The sequence below is a fragment of the Arabidopsis thaliana genome (genome assembly GCF_000001735.4).
Source record: "Arabidopsis thaliana chromosome 1 sequence".
Taxonomy (NCBI): domain Eukaryota; kingdom Viridiplantae; phylum Streptophyta; class Magnoliopsida; order Brassicales; family Brassicaceae; genus Arabidopsis; species Arabidopsis thaliana.
In genome coordinates, this window is record NC_003070.9 from 15,900,925 (window position 1) to 15,925,940 (window position 25,016).

General features: G+C 32.8%; 2 pseudogenes across 2 annotated transcripts; one reads left to right on the top strand and one right to left on the bottom strand.

Annotated features, from left to right (window-relative positions):
- Positions 1 to 8,442: 8,442 nt before the first annotated feature.
- Positions 8,443 to 11,702, top strand: AT1G42450 (annotated as a pseudogene; the record flags this gene model as incomplete). The annotated part of the gene is made up of 1 exon: positions 8,443 to 11,702.
- Positions 11,703 to 12,595: 893 nt separating this feature from the next.
- On the bottom strand, positions 12,596 to 16,561 carry AT1G42460 (annotated as a pseudogene; the record flags this gene model as incomplete). The annotated part of the gene is made up of 10 exons: positions 12,596 to 13,187; positions 13,269 to 13,528; positions 13,739 to 13,786; positions 14,062 to 14,118; positions 14,401 to 14,490; positions 14,698 to 14,745; positions 15,075 to 15,122; positions 15,220 to 15,954; positions 16,131 to 16,396; positions 16,417 to 16,561.
- Between the last annotated feature and the right edge of the window lie 8,455 nt (positions 16,562 to 25,016).

Genomic DNA, 25,016 nt, shown 5'->3' on the forward strand with positions numbered 1-25,016 from the left:
CAATTGATATGTGTCACATACAAAAACAACAACAACGGGATTGAATGTGATGTCAAAAGCGCAGAATTAAGTTTTAGGGCTAACTCTAAAACGAATCTCTTTTAATGAGTCCCCCCATCGCATATATTAGAGCTAGCTTTTCTCTTTTTATATTTTGTAAGTTAAATTCCCAACAATTGACATGTACCCGTACACTAAACTGTCTGTCCATCACATTAACTTTCACGAATTTATTATTGTAAAGATGGGAATTGACATGTAGCATTTTTTCTCCTTCTTAATTATGAGAAATCGGAACCAGATGCTCTTTTAGTTGTTTAGTTTTGGTAAAACGGTGGCGTGGTGTTGGAATGATAAAGATCAGATGAGTATGAGTGATCATGATTACTTTGAGTGGGTCGTGAAAAGCTTGATGATTTATTAATATATATAGATATTTGTGTGTTATTTGTTTTACAAAAAGAGGTTTATACTGTTGTTTTAGCATATGTTAGTACAAGTTTTTAAAGCCAATACCTTTTTCTTAATTTATAATGTGTGCCATTCTAAAAGGAGTCACATATAATATTTGAGACTGAAGAAAAAAAAGTTCTAGATCCAAAAACAATAAACTGATATATGTATATTCATCTTTCTATAAAACATTGTGCAATCACTACAAAAAAGGGTCATTTTATATCATTTATTTTGAATATTTGTATTACTTATAATTGATGTAAAAGAATTTTACATCACTTAAATAAATGACTTATATATTGTTGATGCAAATAATTGACATCAGTTAATTAATGACCGATGTTAAGATATAAAATATTTACATCAATTATTCTAACTGATATGAATATGTGTCAATTGAAAAAAATAATGTTAAATTTTACATCTATTTATTTAAGTGATGTTAGTATTAGTGTCAATTAAGAGAATTGATTTCAATTATTTACATCACTTAATAGTAATTGATGTTAATATTTGTGTTAAATATTTTTCAATAAACGATGGTTAAAAGAAACTACAAAATTTATAACAGAATTATTATCTTAAATATTTTTGTTTCGTTTTTAAATAATTTTATATAGGAAAATCGTTTTCAATATCTACTAAATCTTTTCTATTTTTTTTTTACAAATAATTATACCAGAACGTCAATTACAAAAGACAAAAACATAAATTTAACGCAGTTAATAAATTCATTAGAGATTTTACACATACAAAAAAAAAAAAGAAAGTGATATGAACTTAATTAGTTCAAGATCTAGGTATGATTTCTTCAAGAACACACATCTTGTTTCTTGTCCAAGCTTTTTCTTTTCCATTGTTTTGGTGACATTGTTTCTTCACTGTGGAGATTTTCTGAGTATGAAAACCAATAAATAGAAAATCAGAGTCATGGGTGAGAAAATGAGAAATACAAAATAATAAAAATAAGAACAGAAAAACAATTCTTCGTCGTCTTGGAAAGGTTTAGAAGATGAACATATAAGGATCAATATGATTTTGTGTTGGAGAAGTACACGTATAACTCATATTCATCGGAGTTGTATGGTTGGCATCCTTTTAAGAATTATGTGAAAATTGATGTTTCTGGAGAATTTTTAAGGAAGAGTTTTATGGAACTTCTGATTTTATATACAATAATTTTGGGAATACTACAAGTTTTATTTGAGTAGATACGGAGAGATCGTGGGTTGGTTGGGGTAGTGAAAATGAATTTTCGATTTTTAACAAAACAGTTTTTTATACATAATCGAAAAAACAATTAAAATGAGAATTTAGAGAATAAGAAAAGAGAAAACAGATTTTTAGCAATTTAAAATATAGAACACAATCTTGATTCCAAAACAATATATCTACGTTTGTGAATATAATAAACAAACAGAAAAAAAAATTATGGATGAGATTTGTGATATATTGGTTTTTTTTTAACGTATATTGTTTTAGAAAAAAAATATTTGTGCAACTTTCAAAACATGCTAATTTTAAAATACAACAGTTTTAAAAACAATTCACATAGATTAAGATAAAATTTGGAAAAAAAGATTAAGATCAGTTAAGATTGAGTGACATAAAATGGACTACGTGTTTTTTTATTTTGATTATATGTAAGTTAATTAGCATCATTTTATTATTGATACTAATTTTGCATCATTTATTTAATTGATATTTTAATTTGTATCGTTTTATAAGTGATGCTAATAATAAATTAATAAATACAACGATTATCTATTGATGTAAATATATAGGTTTGTATCAACATCTTAAAATGATCCAAATCAAAATCAATATATATATTTCTATCAATTTATCAAATTGATGCTAAACTATTTAATTAAAACATCAGCTATTATAACTGATTCTAAATCATCAATATTTGTCTCATTTATGCATAAGTGATTTAAAATAATATCACTTAATTTTATGATACAATTTAAGTTCTTAGCATCACTTTCTATTGATCTATATTTTGTATCATTTTTAAAAATGATGTTAATAAAAATAAGGGAATACATCGGTTATCTTAATTGATGTAAATACATATTTTTGTATCCATTTTCTGAAGTGATGCAAACTAATACAAATTTGTATCAATTTGATTAAATTGACACTAAACAAACTAATTAACAAATCACTTATTAGAATTGATGTTGAATTATTTATTTGTGTCATTTGCTTATAAGTAATTTAAACTAGTATCATTTATACTTCTGATTCTAGTTAATTGATGTAATCCATCACTTTTTTGTAGTGAATATTATTTTGTTAACCCTACACTTAGTGTACTAGAACTGTAAAAAATATATATCCATGTTAAAAGTAAAAAGTAGAAAACAAAAGTTTAGATAAAATATTATTATAAGAAAAAGAAAAAATAAAAAAAAAATTCGCATGTTCATTCTTCTATATTGTGCCGATACATGTATATGATCCACAGTATATTGATGATCGATATTGGGTATGTCTAACAAATAAGGTCAAAGTAAATTAGTTAACCTCAACTAAAATTGGTTTAAACCAAGTGCTAATTTAAAATTTTCTTGAAAGTTATGGTTTTCAGTTTTCCTAACTATACTATTTATCTTTGATGTTAAGATTGTATTTTTTCAAAAATATGTATACCATAATAGAGATCCAAAATATTGACTATTAGGTAGATTACAAAAATATGAGAAATATTTTTTCAAAATGACTTTGCGTCGCAAAATTTAGTAACTAAAAATTACATGAGAGACAATTTGTATTCGTCACCGATTGCACGGTGAAAAGAGAATGCAAAAGGAATTGAACTCTTTTGTTAATGTTTCTTCGATCTATTGAGGCTGTCGTGAAGTGGGGATTTCGGGTTCACCATATCTAATGCTCTGGCTACCTTGCAATCGATCATCAGTAGGGTCTGATCCATTTTTTTGTCGATAGTAATCTTTTTCTATTGGATTTTTGTAACTTGAATAAAACTTGTAAGAGTATCTCCGACCTCATTGTATTTCTTCCTCTAAAACTCTATTATAGAGTATATTTTCTTCAACCCCACTCTATATGATATGTTATTCTAAATAGAGAGAATTATAGGATTGTTCTATATATATAGCAATTTTTTTTTACATTACCTGTATTTTAGAGTAATATATAAAATGATATATTAGAGAGAAATCATGCTTTATTTTAGAGAAAAAAAATTAGAGATATATATCGTAAATGGTCTAAGGCTCAATCCAGACCCTTTGGTATGATTTTAACAAATAAAAAGAAAGAAGAAAACAAATATTCGTCACCTAATCATTCCATTGGTGTTTTGACCTCTTTTCTGTTCATATGAATTTCTCAACCAATGCAACTGCGTAGACGTCAAGCCAAATCCTCGACATGTACGATTAAAGTGATCGTGCATGGGGAAGGTATTAAAATGTTCACCGTCAATCTTGCTTGGGTTCGACATGGCATTCAATCCAATCCCGGAAAAGAATATTGATAGTGCTCTAGTTTTGGCCATCCTATTTTATTTTTTCGTTTATAAAAGTTTCTAAGATCTTGATTTTTCTGTTTTGTCGTTTAGAGCCCCCATTTGGTCCTAGCTATAGTTATTACATGACTTGATAGTGGGGGAAAAAAATCATGAGTTTTGGTTAATTGTCGCCATTAACTGGAGATAGATGGAATGCACTAGAAGTTTGAACGAAGGTTATGAAGCAAAAATATTGCAACTAATACCATCTTTGTTTTTAATGGGTAGTACAAAGTTAGACGAATGCTCACAACTAATACCATCTTTGTTTTTAATGGGTAGTACAAAGTTAGACGAATGCTCACATAACCAGTTTATGGAATTGATTTCTTTTTTTCTTAATGCTTATTGAATTTGGTTTTGATTATGACCTAAGACCATATTGCCATCAATTATTAAGCTATCACTAATTTGTAGATTTTATACAAATCACTTTTTCTTTAACTTTTTTTGTTTTGTTCACATCAGTTTTTTATAACTAATTAATATAAACTTTTGTTTATAACTAATATAAATTTCTATATCACTAAATTAGTTTTTACTCATATGCTCATATTCGTAATTACATTTTGTTTTACCAATATCCCTAAAAGTAACTTAATGTCTTCTGTTGATCACATGGACATATATATTGCACACAAATTAAATCTGAAATTTTCAAACAAAAAGAGATGCGAGTCTATGGAAATGTATGCCTTGCTTGATAATAAACATGAAGAAAAAAGATTGTCAGCTATCTGAAGTATAACAGAATATATGACTACACATGCCAACTAAATTAAAGAACACTCAGCTACATGCTGCTTATGGATTGTATGGCCACATATACGAAATATATGGCGTCATTTGGTCAACATCATTTACATAGAATCTCAGGTTAACCGGTCCACTAACTCAAGCGTTCACCAGCGTTAACCAACAAAAATATTAAAAAATAATTTTTTATATTAAAAAAGAGATTTGTTTGGTGTTGTATAATCAAACAACACATTTTATATCTAATAGAAATATATTTTGCAAAATTTTATCCATTGATTGTTATAATAGTTAGCTTTTTCAATTTTAAAACTAAACAAAGAATATAAAAAAATAATTTAAAATTTAGTCAGGTAGCTAAATATCATTTACAGTAAAACCTCTATAAATTAATAATGTTGGGACCGCAAAATTTTATTAATTTTAGAGAGGTTTTAATTTATCGATAAATTAGTATTTATTAATTTATAAAGAGATTTTCCTAATTTAGTAACTTTTAAAAAATTTCTGTAAGATTTTTTTTCATTATAGAAAATATCTTTCTAGAATCAATTATAAGTAAAAATTAATGTCATATGTAGAAACCAACACAAAATATTTTTGATACAGTAACATATTAGAACTACATATAAAATAAGAATAAATACAACTTTAAGCAAAAAATATTATAAATATATTTCAAAGAAATTTTGTACATATAATGTATATATATAATTGATATATTTATACAATTATTAATTTATGATATTGATGAGACCATATATTTACATAGAAGTTTCAAAAAAGTTATTATCTTATTAATTTATTGATTTATGTCATTTTTTACATTGGTTCCAAGTTGAGACCGTAAGAATTTATTAATTTATAAAAGTTATTAATTTATCGAATATTAAATTATAGAAGTTTTACTATAGTTTACTTGACATGTAAGACCATATATTCTACTATATTTTAGGTAGCTGACAATCTTTTTTCCTAAACACGAGAACATATATTTATATATTTACGTACATATTATGTATTTTTTAATGTTATATTTTTGTTTTATATGTTAAATGATGAAAAAATGCTAGGTTTTTTCTTAACTGGAAATGTTTTTGATTTGATAAAGATTGTAGTGTAATTGTAAATGGAATGAGCTACGTAGCAAATAGAATTGGACCCTACGTTATCACACTCTCATCATTAGCAGCACTTCCAACAACCCCTTAAAGGCTTACACACCCCTCCAGTGTCAATGTCACCATCTTTATTTATGTTCTTTTTAACATGAGAAAAATTATACACCAGATTAAGGGTCTAAATAGTAATAGTTGAATTCGGGGTGAATATGGTTGAATTTAACGGAATTTAGTTATAATTTTTTGTTCAGTTTGGCTGATTTGATTATGTTATGTTGCTGAATAGACTTAAGATCCATAAATTTTCATGAATTTACTGTATGAAATTCATACATTTAGCTTTCAAAAGGTTTTTAGCTATATGGGATTAATTAGTTAAGTATGTCTTGTTTGTGATACATCAAGTGAGATTCATTTTCTTAAAAGACGTTTGTTATAAATAGAATGAGAGTGTCAGAGCTTGTAACAGTTATATGAAACACACAAAAAAAAGAATTAGAAAAACAGTTTATTATTGAAAGTAATTGTACCTAATCTAAATATCTAATGACGCTCATATAACTTTTTTAATGTTGCTTGCTCGAATAAGCAAAGATGTTTTACTTTATGAAGTTGGAATAGTTTTGAAGAGTTGAAACTTTGATTTGTCTTTATCAATATTTTTTTTTTCAAATGATTTTTGAATAAATGTTAGAATTCTTTTGTGTGTAAGCTAGCAATTTTACCGTTGAGTTAAATGGATCATTAGAACTCATAAAAAAAATTAAAATAGTTTGTTTTCCTCTTAACTCTCTCAGATCTTTTAGATAGAGAGTCTTTTCCATCGTTTAATTCCGACTAAGATCGGAAATTTGTTTCGGTTTTGTTTCTGGCCTTTCCATGATTTATGTATATTTTGCTTTGTGCGACCTAAACAAATTATGGTTTTATGATGGACTTTTTCTACCGGCTTGTCTGGTTTTTCGTTTTTTTTTTTCTTTTGCTTTAGGTAAGCTATGATCTCCATCTGTCGGTGTTTATCGTTGTCAATGTTTCCGTCTTTTTCACAATCCTCTCTGTTTCAGTCAAGTTGTTTCGAGGAATAATATCTTCATTAAATCATGTTGCTCATATGAAATAGGAGCAACGATTAGTCTATATCAATTTGGATGTAGTTCATGGTGGAGCTTCTCCGGTGATTAGTGGAAATTTTGATGCGGTATATCTAAATCGAAATCGGTAGTCGGAAGGAGGATTTTTTTTCACAGTTCTTTGGTCGACTAGTGGTAGCTAGTCGGATTTGCACCGCTCGACTCGTCGCATAAGGAAAACAAGTCCTTCCCACATGTCAATGACTAAATCCTAGTATTCGATTTCATGTTTATCTTCATTATACTTTGATTTAGTCTTGGGTTTTGGTCTATTCGCACGTAATCCTACTATACATTCTATATTTTTGCCCTTTGCACTTATTAACGGAAAAGTCCAACAAAAAACAACAAAAATAAATCAAAAAAACATTCATTTTGAAAAAAAATAATAATTTTGATCTAACTAAAGTTAGTAAGATACATGTGACTCATGTTCAATTCAAAGAAGGCTCACAAGTCTGGAAGTTTTTTAAATTGAGTTCGCGTCCTCAACTTTCCCTAACTAAATTTTACACATCAACTATATCTAACTAAATTTAGCACATGAACGGTTTTCAAATAAAAATTAAATAGTTTTGGATAAATGGCCTAAACCGCATAAGTTGAAAACAATTTATGAAATGTTTGGCAACCCAAAAATGAAGAACTTGTTTCTGGTAAGTTTGATAACTGACTTGTATAGTGTTCCGCTAGAAAAGATTGAGGATGCATAATCTATATCAGTATTTTTGAAGTATATTTTTAAAGTTAACATTTATTATAGTAAATTATCACAAAGAATGTCATTATTTATACCTATGTATGTAAAAAATCTCACAATTAATTATCTACTATCTATATAATCAAACACAATTAAAAGATTTTAACATTAAATATATAATTGGAAATTAGATAAGTAGCAATATAAATAAATAAAGGGTCAATGAAATATATGTTCATGGAGAGCTACATAATTAAGGAAGTATACATGTATGGTTGATATTTAGCTGGAATAAAACATGCAAATGAATATGCCTATTTTAGCCCTATTCCCCTAACATACATTAAGCCAACTGAACAAAGATATCGAATATCTCGCATTAAATGCGGGAACAAACTCTGGAAACATATATCCCGTCGGCGTTACTTGTAAAAACAGAGAATCATAATGATGATCAAAGATTTAATCGGGGTTGCGTGTTGGCCTATTTATTACTCCTCTATCAACGTTGCTTCCTCAACAAAAGTAGAAACACATAACACTGTAAAGAAAACAGCATTAACTTCTGCGAAGAAAACAAGAGCGAAGTACTTGGAGACAGAGGTAAGCAGTTAATGCTCATGGATCTTTGTTCTGCCTAGGTATAGTGTAATAAATGGTACACCCCGACATAGGGCTTTGTCTTCTATCAAACTTGTCCGCTAACGTTACAGTTATGGTTGATTATCAACAGTATTCATGGCGATGGTTGTTAGGCTGGTAAGGGGAGAGTGGAAACGAGATGAGTCCGGATGCTATGAGCACGTAGCCGAGTTGGATGGGTTATGCTTGGCGGTCAAGCTCCGGGAGAGAGATACGTTGGTCAAGGTGATTGAAGTTGTTAAGGACAGAGTGAATCTACAGACAAAAGATGAGGTGGAAGTATCTTATCAATGGCCGCAATGGATGATGGGTCCAGATTGGTAGCGTGCAAACCCGATCCATATTATCGATGACGAAGACATGACGTTGTTTATGGCAATTCGGTCGGATCTAGAGGAGGTTCACTTGAAGGTCAAAACCATAAGCAGGAATATGGGGACCCCGACAGTTAATTCATACTGAATCGTCTTAGATATAGGAGGTATGACTTCGGAAGCGATATCCGATAAGTATTGGAATAGCAGTGAAACAAGGGCAGCCTGGGATTCGACAGTAACAAGAATGTTATTCGGTAACGTCTCAAGTTATGGTCCGGCTAGAGTTACCGGGCAAAACAAGAACGGTGTCGGTGCTCCCTTCGGCAGGCGTGGGGGAATAAATATTCGATAAAATACAAGGGAGACGGGTGTAGGAAGCGTCGACCCGTTAAACCTAATCCAAGCCCACCCAAGTGCAACAGCTAAAGGGAAGGAACGTGTCTTGGACGATGAGAGCATTAAGGACTTGGAGTTTGCACTTTGGAGGAAAACACAACATGGAGAAATGTTGAGAGAGATGCAGGAAAGAGAGATTCGTCTAGCTGGCTTGCTGGGTGGACAACTGGACAGTACTACAGCTAATGTCCAGGATAACATGGTTATCGGGCACACAAGCTCCAATCCAGAGGAGTCAATACGTCTAACCCTTGGAAGCGTAGACCCAGCTCGTCCCGATGTCTCAGTAGTGGCGTTGTCTTCAACAGTGGCGCTGTCTTCAACTGACTCAACATTTAAGACACCATTGGAAAGTGTGAGCTTCTGTACTGAAGAGCTGATGGACGAGGATGACTTATCTAGTGATGTGATCATGGAAAGCACAAAGGACTTGGAATTTGATCAAGAGCTTGTAGCCGAGGAAGAGCTTGAAGCAGAGGAGCAGCTTGAACCTGAGGAGCATTTTGAACCAGAAAACGAGCTTCTAGCGAAGAAAGAGTATGGGAAAGATGTTATCTTAACCTCGTTGGTTTTGATACATGATCATCAAATGGGCATGTGTCTCATTTGTACTCTTTTTCCCTTGTCAAGTTTTGTCCCAATAGGTTTTCTTGACAAGGTTTTTAATGAGGCAAATGATTCACATTCAAATCACCCATTTGATGATCCAAACCATGGTATAATATTCAAAAATTGGCCCAATAGAATATATATGAAGTCCAGCCAATTTTATGACCATCACAAGCCCAAGAAGAGCCCAAACCAAGTGGGTAATTTGCTGGTCAAGAGGAGTGACAAAAATAGCATTTCAAGAGTCATTTTGGAGGCAAGAAGTAGAAGGGTTGTTTTTAACCTTTCAAACTAATTTTTATTTCTTTTCATTTTCCAATGTAGTCTTGTGAGTGTGTTCCAAGACTTCTCTCTTCTTTATAAACCCCTTATAATCTCTTATGAGAACTCATCTATCTTTTTATAAAAAACTCTCTCTTAAAAATAGATCATGGATCCATTTTCGTATGTCAAATTTTGATCTTTCTCGACGTATCAAAAGGCTTTTCTGCATCCTTTTGTGGCGTCATTCAATCCATCATCTCGTCTTTGAGTCGTGTGTCGTCTCTATTTCGAGAATATCCACTCCAGATCTTCCAAGTGCCGAAATTGGGATTGATTCCTCACCAGGATCATATCATCTAACAACAATTGTCTTGCCAAGATAGGTATGTTATTCAGTAAATGGCAGATTAGTAAATAATATTAAGGTTGCTGACTAACTCAAACAGAAACTTACTCGTAACAGTCCTCTCCGCCTTATGCTTAGGTCAAGACGAGGTTGCACACTACTACTCAGACCTGGACAGACCACTCTGTATGGCACCTATTAATACTCCAAGGGTGAGTAGAATTGACCATCTTGTAAGGGAGAACATCATAGCGACTCCAGACCAAATGATGGTGTTAAATAAACAGGTTAGCTGGAGGATGGCAGATATCTATTTGAAAGACTGCACGACTCATTGTTCAAGAATAAGGAAGACTGCACGACAAAACTTGCAATACATCCGATACGGCGAAAGTTCCACTTCATTTACGCCAAGTCTTGCCCTAACATTGTCTTCGCTATGTGCGTGAGCCATACATGCCTGTGGCGTGTCTATGCAACAGAGCTAGAGGAAATTGACCGATTCGAGATAAAATGCGCAACACAACTGCACACTTGCAGTGTTGACGCAAGGGGAGACTTTCACAAACAGGCATCTATAGCTGTGATTGGTAAATTGGTGCGGACCAAATACCTGGGGGTTGGTAGGGGTCCAAGGCCTAACGAGTTGAGAAAGATGCTCCGTGATGAGTTCAACCTAAATGTGTCGTACTTGAAGGCATGGAGGGCTCAAGAAATAGCTATGGATAATGCCATGAGATCGGCAATGGGAAGCTACACATTGATTCAGCCTTATTTCAAACTTCCACTAGAAACCAACCCTAACTCGTTAGTGGCACTTGATACAGAAAAATATAACAAAGGTGTGGAGCGTTTTAGGTACTTATTTTTCGCTCTACCTGCTGCAGTCCATGGTTATGCGTATATGCGAAAGGTCATGGTGATTGTTGGGACTCATTTGAGGGGCCGATACGGAGGCTGCCTAATAGCAGCAAGCGCTCAAGATGCAAATTTTCAAGTGTTCCCCATTACTTTTGGGATAGTGAACAGCGAGAATGACGATGCGTGGACATGGTTCATGGAGAGGCTAACAGAAGCCATACCAGATGATCCAGATTTGGTATTCGTTTCAGACAGGCACTCGTCTATATATGCAAGCATACGCAAGGTAATTTATCTGATAACAAGTTATATTTAGGAGATAACTTTAGTCGTGCAATAATAATTTAGTTAGCATCTAGTACGGCTTTGTTTATCATGGTAAAAATGTTTCATAAACCTAATAGATTGTCACAAATCTCTAGGTTTACCCCATGTCTTCCCACGCAGCTTGCGTTATCCATCTAATGAGGAACATAGTATCAATGTTCAAGTCCGAAGGGTTGAGTTATTTGGTCGCCAGTGCAGCACGTGCTTACCGGCTAAACTATAACATAAGCTTATAACATATTCAATAACGCAGCAGCCGTACAAAAATTAACTGATAACCTATATTTTATGGTGCTGCATGACATGTAACATAATTGATTATAGGGTAATAAACATAGATTCTAGTCCTATTAGTTAATGGATAAGCTATCTTTTAGCGGCCATACGTATTGATACTCTATGATGCGCCAAATCAGAAAAAGCATATGAACATGACTTAGTATCTAATAAATCATATGTGATAATAACTATGTTAAAAGCTAACATAAGCTTATAACCAAACAACAAATAAAACTCCTCAGTACCAAAACCCACCGAGAAATAAATTATTATAAAAGCACTAAAATCCAGGTTACATGTTAACATATTCGATAACGCAGCAGCCAAACAAACTTTAACTGTTTTGTCACGAAAAGCCAAAGTTTAAAATTACCGAGTAGTTAGACCCACATGGAACTAACAAAAAGGTTATGGTATAATAAGCATATTCGGAAATTGGTACTGAGGAGTTTTTCCACTTTATTCACTTCTTGATCTAGGTTACATGTTAACATATTCGATAACGCAGCAGCCAAACAAACTTTAACTCTTTTGTCACGAAAAGCCAAAGCGAAAAAATTACCCACTAATTAGGCCCACATGGAACTAACAAAAGGTTATGGTTTAATAAGCATATTCAAAAACCCATACACCAAAATAAAAACGACTGTTAACACAATCTAAAATAAATAAATAAACAGGCAATTAAGTTCAAACGTATCAAAACGTACAGGTAACGATACACAAATTCTGAGTTAGGATGCAACACCGGACAATATTATAGTCGAGACGAGTTTTTTCACTTCTTGATCCAGAGCGGCAACATCAAATTCCAGGGATTCCTTAACCCCTCTGGCAGCATGAGCATGAATTAGATAAACTGAAAGCACACCGGAATCAAACAGGGAAGAACCTGAGGGATGTCATGGGGACGATCCAGCGGGAAAGGTTGCAGCAAGATAGGACCACCAGACGAGTTGGCCTGTTTGAAGAGGTAAGGGAGCATGGCTGCCAATGGATGTAGTTCCGCATACAACGCTGAGTCACGTCGAAGTTGAATGTTCGAATCAATAATAGTGATCTTATGCGTCTTAAGATCAACACACAATGCCACCCAATGTTTTTTGTCGAAATTGAATGGCATATACATACAATCATCCTCTGCAAACAATCGGACACGGTCAGACTCACCTATCCCCATAAGTAGATCAACAAGTGCTGCAGGGAATATTAAATCCTCAGGCAGGCTTGTTTTGGCAAACTTTGAAAAGAGTCTAGTCAGTTGTGAAACGAACTTCGAGCCAAGCACATCAACCCGCAGTTTCTCACCATCTATGCCGTCTGTCCTTAGTAGATGCCTAGGAAATTTGATGAGAGCATCCATAACCTTGCTGGTGAAATGTTTCTTCCGCTCAATGATGTCAAAAATCTCTTTGTTGGAAAGGGCCACTTCACCAACAATGCTGATAGAACTGCAACAAAGATTCGGGTAATTGTAAATCCAATTGTTATCCCATAACAAAATTAACGACTAAGAACGTTACCTTTTCCCCTTTAGCTTCGAGAGTGACCTGTGGTAACGTTCTTCTAGATCAGACACCACCTCGCCGGCGCTTAGCAAAGGGGATGGGTGACCAACCAGCAGCTTGGGTTTCTTGTCGAAGTGGAACTGCCCATCTAATTTGCTCGACAAGGTCCTGGGTCTTTTGCTCTTTCTTCCTTGGTTAACGTCAACATCGATTCCGCCTACATCTTTCCCAGATGTTAGTTTCCCGCCGGAAGCCGGGGGTCGAGTAGAAAAATCCTAGAAATAATTGAAAAAACAAATTAACGAGGTTGCAAAAAAGGTGTAACACTAAAAAACGCGTAAAAAAGTTCAGTTTACCTCATCTGAATCCTGTTTGGCGTCATCAGTCGTATATATTTGTGAGGCGAGGTAATAAAAATGGGAAATGAACAGTGGAGATTTGTTTAATTGTCAGATTTACAATTACTAAGGTCGCAGAATAGTTACCTGTGTGGTCGGTAGCAAAGTAGCACGACCAGAAGCATCATCCGCAACCTGAACAAAAACAATTTATTCATGTTACTATCATAAACAAACATGCTTCAGTATCGTTACTAAATAATGCTACTGTAACGAATGTAACGTGGTTAGTACCTAATAATGATATTAAATATAATGAAAAAGGGGAAAAAAAACTTCGAAGGGATCGACTGGCTCGGGGGAGTATTGGAGTTAACAGTCCTAGTTATCACGATCTAAAAAAAATAACAAGAAAATTTAACAAGGAAGTGACATCGCCAATGCACCCGAAAAAAAAAATGCAGACAAACCTCCTCGCTGACACTTGTTTTGGGTTGTGAAGAATAAATAGGAAAATCTTCAGCAGCCTGACACAGGATATTTAAATCTTTAGCAGCTACAAAGGTATTTATAGAATAAGGTTGTGAGTACTAAACCTCGGCGTGTACCGCAGTTGGAATGGGTGGACCGACTGGTGGAACAGCAGGAGAGACATTTGGAATGGGGTCCATCTAGATGCCGGAGGTCGATGTATTTGGTTCAACATCAGATCCGAGAGTGGTATCCTGAATGGAGTGATGATTAGTAATAAAGTCAGCAACTAACAGCAATATCAGGTAACTGATAGCTAAGAAAATTAGACAACTAACCTCGGTTATTTCAGATTTTGGGGGAGGGCTTGACAAAGGTCCCGAGACACCCTGACCTTCTTCACCACTGGCGGGGGACCGGTTAAGATCCTAGATAGGAAAGCACAAAATTTGCCCACTGGTAAACACAAATGAATAAAAGTAACTAATAATTTTAGAACCTTAAGAGTTAGTTAACAGTAAATGAAATTGTTATCAATTAAGTATCTTATTAGATTTCCCGAAATCAACAAAAATTAAACGCGCAGGCTCCTAAAACCCTGTCACTTATTTATTCATCTACGTTTACCATCTAACCTGGTCGTTAAGAACCGTCGTATGGTCAACTCCCATGACAGCGTCGCCCTAAAACCATCACATCATTCGTCACTTAACTTAAAATAATTTGGGCCAAATATATAAAACCCCAACAAAACATTTACCAGCTAACGGGTTATTTAACTGATAGTTTTTAATTTAACGATCAGTTTTTGGGTCAATATGACTGGTAGGGAATCGTGATCTTAACTATCGTTATAAGTAAAATACCGACCATAATTTTGCTAAAATGATCGTGCAACCCAGTATAGACCTACATAGACGAAAATAAAAAAGAAACTAGTTAGTAAGTAAGAAACAAAGTATCAGGTAAACAAACAATTAACGCGTCAAAATAGTATCCGCTAACATAATACCTGCTCATCCTCGCCTGTAGTTGGATCATCACCCATTACCACGTCGCCCTGCACATTCGGTATGATTTAGAGAATATAAAAACTTCAATGTATAAGAAAATATCGGTTACGAAAATATTAACAGATATCGTAGGTATCCACAGACCTGAATTTTATTCTCTTCATTGAAATTGGTACCGCCGCACGAATGACGGACCGGTACATCAACCGAGTTGTAGAAAGAAACAACGTCATCTACAGCTGATATCGCTTGGTCACCCTGAAACGCAGGAAGGGTGAAATCAGTCTCCATAGGTACAGGATGACACGGCGGTGGAATAGGATTAACATCCGCTTCAGCATTTTTGTTAGGGGGATCCGGGGAGGATACATCGTTGGTATTTCCATCAGCATCGGCAGCCGTATGTTCAGCCTGAGTACCGTGTTCCCCAGAAACCAAACCTTTTCGATTTCCAGCATCAACGCTCAAATTTTCCGTAAACCAATGAATCATCCCTTTGATGATCTTCTCAGCTTGCGCCTTCAGTTTATCATCAATCATGCAGGAAAAAGCAGGGATATCTATCCCACCAGACCCTTCACCTTTCTCTTCGATGGGACTTCGGTTTTTCCTTCTCAAACCAGTAGCTGATCTAGCATTAGTTGGTGCTTTCCTACCACGGACTACCTTGGTTTTACCACCTCTCTTTTGTTTTTTCGACGCAACGACAACCTCAGTTGGTATACACCCGCCACCAAACATTTCATTCGAAAAAGGCTTGCCTTCCTCGGCAATCTTCACGATGTTCTCGACCCTAACATCATCTTTGTCGTTCAACCATGTTAAGTCTTCCGCGGGATTCATCCAGGAATCCGGAAAAATAATAGGATCTAGATGAGCCTGCAAGAATAATATCCTATTAGCGTATAACATATACTGTAAACTGTAATGATAACTTTGTCGTGATAACTAGTTACCAAAATATTAAAAATATTTATCGGATACAACTTTGTCGTGATAACTAGCAACCTTATATCGCGATCTGTTACCACCCTTTTCATAAGCATTGTAATAACCCTCTCAACTGTAACATCTTCTTCAAGACCAAACAAAGTACTGTAGTAGGGCATCTGCTTACCACCGGTTCCTCTCTTCTTCTTCTTTTGAACTTTTGGATATTTGCCACAAGGAAGACCGGTAACAATCTTAAACTCCCTTAACGAAAATTGGACCGGAGTACTGGCGAAAACAACCCAAATCTCATGGGGGTTGGCAACTTCCAATTGCCTACTCAGTAAAAAGAGCCCAAAACTCGCCGAAAACGCCGGTTTATTCGGGAAATCTAAAAGCCCCCCAAAGAACTGTTGAGAATGAAAGATCGCTCTTGTTCATCAAGCGCGTTTATAATCCCTGACAGTGTTTTGATTTTGTGGTACACATTAACCCTTTTGCCAAGCGGCTCTTCTCCAAACGCAACCAACCGGTTCGGTAATTCAACGTCGTCCATCTGGAAACAAAACAATGGTGTAAGCGCGGTCGACAGCAGCGACAAAAACCCTACCCAAGCCGAATTGAAATCCAATCAATACCTTTTAATGAGAAATCCACCGGCTCCAAAGGGACGGTGCTTACGGGACGGTGCTTATAAATCGATCCAGATGAGTTTCTACTCTATAAGCGTTATTCTCTTCGACTTTCTTCGGGTTACGGTGTCTCTTCAGTTTTTTCTAGAGAGATGAGAACAGATAAACAAAGAGGACATGAAGACGCGACTGTTAGATAATTTCAGATAGAGTTCTTCCCAATACTTTTTTAATTGGATCACGCTTCTCAAAAAAAAATCTCTCGAAAGATTATGTTGCCGTCTGACACACTACTAGGCTAGCGGTAATGAGAAAATTTGAAATGAGCTATAGGGGTAGAACGGTATTTGTAAGCTTCAAATAGTATTGGGAACAGTCGAATAGAATAATTGGGGACTTAATTTTACAGTCTTCCAAATACCGATTGTTATAATACCCATAAATAAAATTCATTGTTTTTAAAAGGGTTTTCTGCAAAATAACCCTTCAAGTCAATCTCGTTTGCAAGTTTACCCTCCAAGTCCGAATTATGCAAGTCAATCCCACAATCTCAAAAGTCACCCGCAATACAGCCCTCCCGTGTATTGATGATGTGGCACTCGATAACTCTTTTTGAAAACATAAGGGCTTTGTGCAAAAAAATCCTTAATTTTTTGTTTTTTGCAAGACAAACTTCCATTTCAAATAAATACAGTTCATACCACAATCTGGAAAATCTCCTGCAACATAGCCATCGATGACATGACAGTCGATAATTCATTTAGAGATTTTATAAGTCTATCTAATATATTACTTTAATGGATATAATTTAATTGAGTTATTGATTTAAGTTTTAAATGAAGTAAAACTGAACCGATAACCAAACGGTTAACCAAAATATCCAAAAACTTAGAAACGAATACCCATAACTATAATTATAAACACAAAATATTAATTATTTTTAGAACCAAAACAATCAAATACTTTAAATAATCAAAAATATCCAAAAACTGTTAGTTATATTTGTCAAAATTAAATACTCTTTTACAAAATAGAATAGAACCAAATCTTTGTATTTTTTTGGTTAGTTTTGGTTAATTTTGGTTAAATTTGGTTAATTCAAGTTGTTTTGAAATAAAAAAAATGAACCAGAACGAATCTGAAAAAAATTCGGTTAGTTACGGTTATCAATTCAAAAATGAGTTATCGACTGTCACGTCATCGATACACGGAAGGGTTATGTTGCAAGAGATTTTCTAGATTGTGGTTTCACCTTTATTTATTTGACATGAAAGTTTGTCTTGCAAAAAGAAAAAAATTGAGGGTTTGTTTGAACAAAACCCTTATGTTTTCAATAAGAGTTATCTGAGTGTCATGTCATCGATATACGGGAGAGTTGTATTGCGGGTGAATTTTGAGATTGTGGGATTGACTTGCATAATTCGGATTTGAAGGGTAAACTTACAAACGAAATTGACTTGAAGGGTTGTTTTGCAGAAACCCTTTTTAAAAAACAGCATACAAAGTGGGAAAAAACCGGTGCTACACTATTTGATATAATTTATGTAACTACAAAAAGTAAATTTTAAAAAGGGTTTAAAAGTAGTATTGTGCTGTGTTTTTCTGAGAATGGTGTCATCCAATTTTGAGGTTGATTTCGCTCCTTATTTTTACATTCAAAACTTGATCGATGTTTGGTCAGGTCAAAGGTTTATACTTAGGCGTTCAAAAGTTGTTTTTCGACATCGCCTCTTTCGGATTAAATTTGAAAGTATATTACTTTGTGTTGGTTCTTTCTTGCCGGAATAGAAGTCTGGGCTCACGTTGTTTTTGAGAGGTAGTTTTGATTCATAATAGGAGGTTTTGTTGCTTGCGTTGTTAATTAGTGACTTTGATCATCCTGGTTTTGAGGAATTTAAGTGAGCCAATATTTTCTTTAGAGTTATTGCTTTTAGTTGATGCTTTTTGTTTTGTCTTTTGAGAAGTATGACCCGTTATATTTTTATGTTTTCCTTGTTTGGATTTAGTTTCTGAAGATATCTTTATTTTTCATCAGTTTAATGTATTAAAATAGTATTTTTACGCTGTATTTTTTAATTATATAATATAATAGAAGAATTTAGACGGAAATAAAGTTGCATATAATTAGGGGTGAGTTAAAAATAGGATAATATCATTGGATATGCTCCGAAGACTTGTTAATTCACTCCCTTCATTTTGCACCCAACACTGTTAACAAAATTTTTACACATGCACCCCTACATTATCGATTGCGTAAGTTGTAGCTTGTAGAGGGATAATATTGTAGTAGTGTAGGAGAAGATTTTATGTAGATATGTCTGAAAAGTTGTGTTATTTTATTAATGGTTTTTTTTAAATAGTGTTATATAAATAGTTTTGATTATTTTTGCAAAACATCATAATACAACCTGTGGAACTCTCGTTATTGTTTTGCTTATTTGCTAGAAGGTATATCGACTAACATTGTCACCAGCTAAGCTCGTACGCAACTGTTTGAGACTTAATTTAAAAGACTACAAACAAGAGGCTCGCGTTAGCAGATAAGAGTGTATGTTTTAATGTTACTGAAGTGTCTCACTAGCTTTGATTCGTGTCAAAACACAAATTGACATCGTGTCGTTATTATTTTAATTATCTGCTAGTAGTTTTAACGACTAACTTCATTACCATTTCCACTTGCAGGCTTTTGCTTATGGTTTTTTTAAAAACTAACTAAAACGTTATCGTGTTTATCAGATACGAACTTATCCTATTAGCGGTATACGGTTAGTAATCAGAGAATGTTATTAGTTTTGCGTTAGCAGATACGAGATTATCGCGATACTAATGTTATTAAATAGCGATATAAGTTTTGATTCTTGTTTAAAAACCCAAACCAACAACGTGTGGAATCGATATGAAATTATCATGTTATCAAATTATCGTCGTACACAATTGTTTGAGACTTATTTTAAAAGGCTACGAATAAAAAGGCTTGCGTTAGCAGATAAGAGATTATCGCGATATTAATGTTACTAAAGCGTCCCACTAGTTTTGAATCGTGTCGAAACACAAATTGACATCGTGTCGTTAAGTTTTTAATACCCGCAACCTCACAAATATCACATTTTTTATGTTTCCAATGTCGATGAGGTGTATCTTCAAATATATCTTCAGCAATTAATGCTGCTGAGGTACACTATAACTTGATATTGTTATTTCGGTTTTATAGGAGTATTTTTGGAAGAAAATATGTTACAGAGGAGAGAGGTTTTATTATCAAGTTATCATGCATAGTTACTTATTTTTTCAAACATCTGAGCATACCAATTAATATAGCCCTTAAAAATATATACATGGAAGAAGTTTTAATTAAGAATGTATACATGTAGATTTGATATTTGGGTGGGATTAATCTTGCAAAACGAATATTCCAACTATACCCCTACAGGTCAGAGATATTTGTAGGCGACTGAAAAAAATATCGGACATTAAATGCGTTGACAGAAACAAGACATTAAATTAGCCTACTTTTAGCAGCTACATATGTAATTAATGATAACATAACAAAACAAGTAAGCAAAATGTTATCGAACTAAGTTACAATCTAACCTGCTGATGATCATCCCCCTATAAAGAAATTTAAAACCAAATTAACAATATTGAAGACATGCGGGTTACGAAAATGTTACTCGATAATAATGTGATTAACAATTAACAAGCCACACAAAGACCTTAACCAAAGGTTGTCAACTATACAACCGTTTTAAATATTTATTCAACACACGAACTATCTAACCTGGTCGTTACCGGCTGTAGTTTTACCGCTTCCCATATCAATGTCGCCCTACAACATAAGAGATACGGTCGGAATTGCGAAGCTAAAGAAGGAGTAAAAACTGGATATTTTGTTTGTTATCGGATATGTATGTTAACAATTAACAATCTTTTTTGTGTTATCGGATAAGTATGTTAACAATCGGATATTTTGTTTGTTATCAGATAAGTATGTTAACAGAAGAGATACAGTCGGAATTGCGAAGTTAAAGAAGGAGCAAAAACTGGATGTTTTGTTTGTTATCGTATAAGTATGTTAACAATTAACAATCATTTTGGTTGATAATCATTTATTTTCGTTCCCGAAGATACACTAATCTAACATAAAAAGTATGTTGATGTTATCAAAATAAGTTACAATCCAACATGCCGATGATCATCCACCTATAACGAAATTGAAAATCAAATTAACAATATTTTTCACAACCGGTTACTAATTTGTTACCCGATAATAGTGTGAATACCAATTATGTTGGACAATGATATTTCTCATCAATCATGCCGGACAATAATATCTGTTGTCTGACATAATATTAGACTAGAGATAATAAATGTTTTAAAATATAATAAAAGGATACAATAATATTTATAAAGTGAACAGAAAAAAATAATACAATATTATAATGAATAACTCAACTTTACAATCTTCTAAATACATATAGTGATAATACCCTAAAATTAACCTCATTAAAAAAGGTTGGCGCACAACATTTAGGTGAAGGAATTGTATTAAAGAATTAAAAGATGTATGATTTTTTTGATCATCCCATTTCTATTTATTTCCAATTTTTTCTTCTTCTATTACAACTTTTAATATATAATATAACTATTTACGTATATTTTAACAATTTTCTCAATAAATCATTAGAAAAATTAGATATACATATGTACCACAAAGCATTTCTTATTTTAAATCTTTATTTTAAACTAAATAAAGAAATAAAAGAGAAAAAAACATAACTTTTTTTTGCAAAACATTATAATCTAATTTAAATCATTATTTTAGATTAGATCAGGAAATATCCCAAGATATCCGGGAATATCATATATTTGGTAATGGAAAATGAAGTCACATATATTATATTATGGCATCAGGTGATTATGGGATTATTTAAAATTTTGTTGTTATACCAAAATTTTTGGATAATAATAAATAAAATAATTAAAATCGTGGGTGATCTATGACAGTGATGATGGAAGATGCAAAGAGATACACATGACACATATGCACACCCACTCACATTGTTTAATATTTCCACAATCGATGGGTTGGTGTTTGAGACGGGTTTCGATTTTCGAAAGTTAAATTTTCTAGGTGATGTTTCTTTGATACAAAATACTCTTTAAAAAATATGTTTTCTCTACCTGAAACTTACTATATATTATGAATTAAAAATAAAAAGAAAACCATGTAGGTCTTCCTCTTAGTCATAGGTAGGTCATCCTTGCACATGAAGATACTAAAATGAATCGATTAGTCTATTGTTTATACTGTTTGTGGATGTCTATTTTTGTTTTTATTCTTTCTTTCTTGTTTTTGTGTGTGTGTTACTTTTGACCAACCGGTTAGCCTAAAACTAATGTCCTACCATTCAATCCTATATCTATATTTTTTCTTCTTCTTAAAACTGCGGGTTTTACAGATAAGAATCATAATAATTTTTATTTTGAAATTCACAATATAGAAAGAAAAAAAAAAAGGAAACCGAACATATTATATTCATATATATATATATATATATATAATAAAATGTATTATATGATAAATTATATAATTACTTTTAAAATAAAGTTTCTTCTTATTATTAAACTGAATATAAAAAAGAAGTATATATATATATATATATATACAATGCCACAATCACCACCTATAGTTCCTACGCCTTATTTTGGTATGTGGATTTCACCTTAGATTAACAAAAGTTATTTTTAAAGGTTTCAAAAACTTGTTTATTAGTCATACAAATCACCACATAATATTTTTCATATAAATTTTGGATGGAATGATAATTGATCATCCATCCAAAACTTATTATTAGAGTTCTAATCAAATGTTTAATTCAAAAGATAAATGCACTTTGGTAACATATGTAGCAAATAATTTATCTTAGATTTTTTGACATGCATCATCACATTCTCAAAATCGAGATTTAAAATATAAATTATAATTTATCTTAAATTTTTCGACATGCATCATCACATTCCTAAAATCGGGATATAAAAATATAAATTAAATATCGTTAGGTTACTTTGAATTAATACCTAACAATCAACCTCTAATTAATTTAGAGAATTTTCTTAGTGTTACTATTTGGTATAACTTTTGGTCCTATGAGCCAATTATAGATATACATGAACTTGACCTTGTGATCGTCTAGATAACTTGATTAGTAAGACCATCATTACTTGAATTCTCGTCAGTGGGTAGTACACCAGTACTATTCTGATGAAGAACCCATGTGGTCTGTGGTCATATGACCATCAATAAATGAAACCATCCAACTATTTTCATCGTTAATTGTACTCATGAAACTCTTAATTAAGACGGCATGATTCAGATTCTTATTATACTTCAAAATATCTTAAAATGTACTCATGTGTTCGTTCTATTAAATTGAAATTAACCGTATCTCTTTTACACGCGTCATGAAGAGATATGAAAGGAAACAAATTAAAAGAACTTCATAGATTATAAAATATGTTTGAACTTAGCAAACGATCCTTTTTTCTCTTGCATGCTTAGAATTAACATGTCGACCAACTATCACAAAACACCAAGAAAATAAGTGAAATACTCTTTGAGTGTTTCATACAGATCGAGTCAAACTTGACTCACTCGTCATTTACCTGGTATTCTAGTTTGAGTCAGGTTAATTTTACTTTAGGAGGCTATACGAATCTTGACAAAAAAAAATTGTAGTTAATATTAATATATATATATATATATATAAGTATGTGTTTAGCTACACTATAATATATAATCTACTCATTAGTTGTACGTGAAGGTTAAAACCGTTTGAGACGTTGTCCATAACATGCTTAAATTGCTTGATTTACTTTTTTGTTTGAGTTCAAGTGGATAATCCTAATTATTAATGACATAAACATATTACTACATTTAAGCTTATAATATTTATAAAACGTGGGAGGTTAAATGTTTTAATTATCTATATAGTACTAATCATGATGAGACATGAGGACACCTAGCTGTCTAGCGGAGCATGCAACATGCACCAGAGAGATTAAGAAGTTGTCATTCTTTCGAAAATACCCAAAAAAAATGATGGGGGTAATTCAACCGTGGAGGAGTTAAAATGCCAAATGATAGAGTTGAAGAACCACGTTTTAAGGACATCAAACCGAGTTCGGCGACCAAACCGAAGATATGTGCAATAAGTCATTTTGGTCTGGTTTATTTTTTACTCATCCTGTAATTTGCTTCAGTTGTAATATGGAGAGATTTGGTCAACCTACTATGTAGGAACCATCTCTTCTACTTTCCCATTATTTCCTTGCTTATAGGAGTTACGTCTCTATTTTGTTTTGTTATAACTATCACCAATGTTAATATGCATGTTGTCCTTCTTTACTTTGAGTCCCGAGAACCTTGTTTTCAGAACTCCGATCTTCTCACTATTCGCGCAAGAGTGTACATAACAGCATGATCATCGCTTACATGTACACTAAACATTTTTTTTTTTAACAGATATGACACACATGAAAAGGTATTTAATCAAGTTGGTCACTCATCAATTCGATCCGACCATCTATTATGCGACTATGCATTTAGTTTTGGATTTCACATGGTTCCAAGTTAATTAATGCCAGATAAAAAAGATTTACGGTATAGTTTTTCTTACGATGGTCATGCATTACGATAAGAACTTCAAAATTTCTTGCACATTTAAAATCCGGTCTAAGAATCAGTGTCAAAACCTCATATAAACCATCTTATTTCACAGAATGTAAGACAATGACTAACACAAACATATAGGGTTCAAATGATTACAGCGGTACGAGCGGATAAAATCATTTACGGCATAACCACTTTTTATTTACTTTTCATAAACTATAATCTCTAATAGTAAAACCAAAAAGAAAGAAAAAAACTATCGCAGACCAACAACAGATTGCTTTTACATACAATTACGATTAGTCCGCAACGCTTTGTTGTCCGCCCTAAAAATAAAGCTGACTATATTGCTGACGGATTTATCTATCCCGACCGCCGTCACCTTTGAAACACATAACCTATATTGTCACTTCTACCACTTCTTTTTTAGATTTCAGTTAGAATGTTAATAAAAATATAATAAAATGTTTGCCATAGTGGTGTAATTCTGTTAAAATTTATCTCCAATAATTACATTAAATTATAAATATATTTGAACAAAATTAACTAAAAATATATTAAAAAGAATTCTTTATTTTTTTGGTGATTAATTTAAAATAATTCCTAATTATTACAGATTGTTTTCTAAAAATTATTATATTTAGTTTAAAAGTTAACAGATGTAGAAATTTTCAAAACTTAAAAACTAAACTAAAAACTCCAGTTATTCA